General features: G+C 45.7%; 1 pseudogene; it reads right to left on the bottom strand.

Annotated features, from left to right (window-relative positions):
* Nucleotides 1-1,129: 1,129 nt before the first annotated feature.
* On the bottom strand, nt 1,130-3,304 carry LOC110313957 (annotated as a pseudogene).
* Nucleotides 3,305-4,262: the final 958 nt, after the last annotated feature.

The raw sequence follows: 4,262 nt of genomic DNA, 5'->3' as shown, positions 1-4,262 counted from the left end.
TTTACACAAGGGTTCAGGAAGAGATTAAAAAANAAACAACTAATGTATTGCTACAGAGATAGACATGAAAAAGAATTATGGGACAGAACTCACTGGCCTAGGGTTTAAGTCCCAACATCAAAACCAAATTAAACCGAACCAAACCAAACCAAAAAAAGCAACAACCAAAAAACCCCCAACAAACAAACAAACAAACAAACAAACAAACAGAAAACAGGCAATGCCAGCACTCAGGAGACTGATACAGGCAGATCTAAGTTCAAGACCAAGCTGGTCCACAAACCGAGTTCCAGAGCTATGCAGTGAGACCCTTTCTCAAACAAAACAAACAAAAGCCAGGGAAGGTTCTATTATTGACAAAGGCTCAAGTAAGGACATAGAAGATGATTACAGACTTCACCTAACACCCCAACCATAACACATGGATGACATCAGATTTCTTCAGCAAAAATTGAAATCCTATAAAACTATAAAGTTTTCTTTTCTACCCCCCACCCGTGTGTGTGTGTGTGTGTGTGTGTGTGTGTGTGTGTGTGTTTGTGGAGGTGTGTATGCAGGACAGAGGATGATGTTAGATATCTTTATTTATATTTGTTTTGTGACAAAGTCTCACTATGTATAGCTAGCTGGCTGTCCTGGGACTTGGGCACTGTAGACCAGGCGAGGTCTGGAACTCACAGAGATTGCCCGCTTCTGCCTTCTAAGTTCTGACAGTAAAGGCATGCATCACCATGCCCCAATCCACCTTATTTCTGGAGATAAGGTCTCTCAGTGAACCCGGAGCTTGTGGTTTTGACTAGGCTATCTGGCCAGTAAGTTCCAGGAATCCTCCTGTCTCTACTCACCAGTGCTAAGACTACAAGTGCATGCCAACACACCAGGCTTTTCCATGGATGATTGCAGATCTGAGCTCATTTCTTCATGATTTGTAGACAGAGCCATTTCCCCCAGCCTGTGCCTGTAGAGTTTGCCTTCCATGAAAGAGTGGCACTCTAGAAATGACTGACAAGCAGACTACTTAACGTGAAAAATGTTATGAAGTTGTTCTAGAAACAGATTTTGTCTGTACTATCCAGCCCCCTGACGCATGTCTTTTTGGGAGTGGACAGACAACTTCCCTGCAGTTTCCTTACTCAATGCCTTTTGCTTTCAGCTCCTCCTTGACATGTTTCAGGTCATCAGGATCAGGGTCGCCAAAATTTGTTGGTCCTCCAAACCTGGATGTTTTGTGATGAATATCATTCCATGTAATGACATCTGAGACTCCTGTTGCTTGAGAGTATCCTATTGTGAAAGTCAGTTTGTGTTTCTTCCCTCAGTATTATCAGGCAAGTATGCAGTTTGCTGTGTTCCATGATAACCCTTTCCTGGGTTTGGTTGCTCTTTTGTTTGGATGCCATCTTTTATATCATAATGAACCACAATGGTACCACAGCCTTCATAACCCGAAGTGACTCTTTTTGAATGAAGTAAGACATAGTTCCCTCTGGCTGGTTCCCTTTCTGGACGCCATAGGAAAGTCAGACACACAGGACAGACAGGCTTGATAAGCATGGCTTTGCTGATACACGAGGAGCAGAATTCATGCTTGCACTTAGGGAGCACTTGGTTGTTGCTGATGGTATCCATGTAGATGACACAGTAGTCCTCGGTCCCCTTCGAAGCTGTAGGGCTGCCAGCAGAGCCTCCGGGAGCAGGTAAGGCCGCATTCAAGTCACTACTGTTGATCTCCATGGTGGTTTCCTGATTCATAGCCAGTTTCTCTCCAGATGACCGGGTTAGTCCCATTCTTTTGGAGACGTACTGCATTGCCTGCCCAAGGTGATGTGGCAAACCAGTCAAGGTCACTGACTCCTGAGATGTCACAAAGTGCACATTCGGGTGCTATTTTTTAAAGTTGTCGGCAAACTTGGTATTGTGTAAGTGAGCTCTCTCCTTGCCCAACCGTTACAGCGACAGAACTTCTGTCCTCAGTTGCCACGTGGCACTCTGGAAGGCATCAGTAAAACCCGTGTAAGACTGCACAGACAGGTCTAAGTCTTTATCCTTGGGGACAAAGGTAATGCAGGTTTTCTGGCCTTTTTCCTGGACTTGGTCACACGGGTTAAACTTCTGCTCGATCTCTGAGATTTACTGGAGCAGTTCAGGTTCTAGAAGCTTAAAGCGTGTCAACTCGACCTCGATGCCCGTCATGTACCCAGATGTGATGCGGTTATTTTCACAGGGGTCAGGACAAGAGCTTGGGAGACATTTTCTGTGGCAGCTGAGATATCAGCAAGGAGAGACGAGGAGAGTCAGCGTTCTTCCCTGTCCCTTTATTAAGAGCTTTGGGAAGCAGCAATTCAGCTCTTGTCTGACCTCCGTTGCTCTCTGGTGCTCCTCTAAAGAGATATAATCTTGCTTCAGAGACTGCGTGCATTTCTGAAAGTCTCTGACAAAAGACTGACTCGCTTCTTCTAAGCTGCCTGGTGGGCTGGAGGGGAAGCCTACAGTGACCATATTGGGAGCACTATCTTGGATTTCAATGTTTGCACCAAATTTTTTCTCTATGAATCCTAGTCTACCTGGATAAACATTCTTGAAATATTCAAGGAGAAGCCCAGGAACTTCAAAACTGCTCTGATCAGGGGGCTCCCGCTCCACGTCGGGAGGTGTGTATTTCTGTGAGGCGTACTTCCGTTTCTGCTGACTTCCCTTCCGATTCTGCTCACTTTCCAAAAGCTGCTCACTGAAGAAGTGATGTATCTTTTCAGTATCTGTGAAGTTGCCACACACCTTCCGTCACCCGTGCTTTTGACATGAGGGCAGACCGTGGTTATAGATGCTCTCTGCTCTTTAGACAGCAGGTCACAGTTCAGCTCAGCGGTCACAGCAAGAAAGACCTTTTGGACAACTGAGTCAACAGAGTTAGAAACGAGCCCTTCTTGGGGATGTATCTCATCACACAGTGCTTCGTCCAGAGAGACTCTGTCAAGGACGGAGGTTTGGAACGTGTTGTCTCAGCTGGCTGTGTCAAGGATGGAAGTCTGAGTCTCAGGTCATCTACTGGCTTTTTAGTAGTTTCCAGGACAATGGTCACAGGTTTGTTATCGACCAACATCTTGTGTTCTCTCTTTTCCAACACTTTCTCCTTATCTGCTTTTTCTAGGAACTTCACCTCTTAGGTATCTGGGGTGCTGGGGCCCACGGGTTGGGCAAAGCACTCCCCGCCTCCCGAGGCCTGGCTCTGGAAGTATATCTCCAGCTTCCTGTGCGCCCTGGGGATGGACTACTGCAACCATAGCGGGTCCGGACTGGAAGCCATGGCTGTCTGGATCTGGCTCGCTTGGGGCTCAGGGGCGCTGCACAACCAAGGAAGAGCAAAGGTGAGCCCTGCCCTAAAGACCCTAGAGGCAAAGTTTCAGTTTCGTTTTCCCAGAAGGTCCCTCCTTGTTCCCCCGCAGAGCCGCAGCCTCTCTTGCTCTGCCATCTCCCAGAGCCATCACCCGGTGAGTAGTTCGCACACTGGGCAGTGGGTGCTCAGAGGAGGAGTCAAACTTCTTAAGATTTTAGATATATAGGATATTAGTCCTCTGTCAGGTATAGGATTGGTGAGGATCTTTCCCCAATGTGTTGGTTGCAATTTTGTCCTATTGACAGTGTCCTTTGCCTTACAGAAGCTTTGCAGTTTTATGAGGTCCCTTTTATCTATTGCTGACTTAGAGACTAAGCCATTGTTATTCTGTTCAAGAACTTTTCCCCGTGCCCATGTATTCGAGGCTGTTCCCCATTTTTCTTCTGTTAGTTTCATTGCATCTGGTTTTATGTGGAGGCCCTTGCTTAACTTGGTCTTGAGCTTTGTGCAAGGATATAAGAATGAATTGCTTTCCTTCTTCTACATGCAGAGTGACAGTTGAACCAGAACCATTTGTTGAAAATGTTGTCTTTCTTAGATTGGATGGTTTTAGCTCCTTTGCCAAAGATCAAGTGACCATAAGTTTGTGGGTTCATTTCTGGGTCTTCAATTCTATTCCATTGATCTTCTTGCCTGTCATTGTACCAATAGCATACAGTTTTTATCACTATTGCTCCTCAATACAGCTTGAGGTCAGGGATGGTGATTCTCCCAGAAGTTCTTTTATTGTTGAGAATAGTTTTGGCTACCCTGGGTTTCCTTGTTCTACCAAATGAATTTGCAAATTGCTCTTTCTAACTATGAAGAATTGAGTTGGAATTTTGATGGGGATTGCATTGAATCTGTAGATTGCTTTCGGAAAGATGAA

This window comes from Mus pahari, chromosome 2, assembly GCF_900095145.1.
Source record: "Mus pahari chromosome 2, PAHARI_EIJ_v1.1, whole genome shotgun sequence".
Classification (NCBI taxonomy): domain Eukaryota; kingdom Metazoa; phylum Chordata; class Mammalia; order Rodentia; family Muridae; genus Mus; species Mus pahari.
Note: the sequence above shows the minus strand (reverse complement) of the source record. Positions and strands in the feature narration are given on the sequence as shown.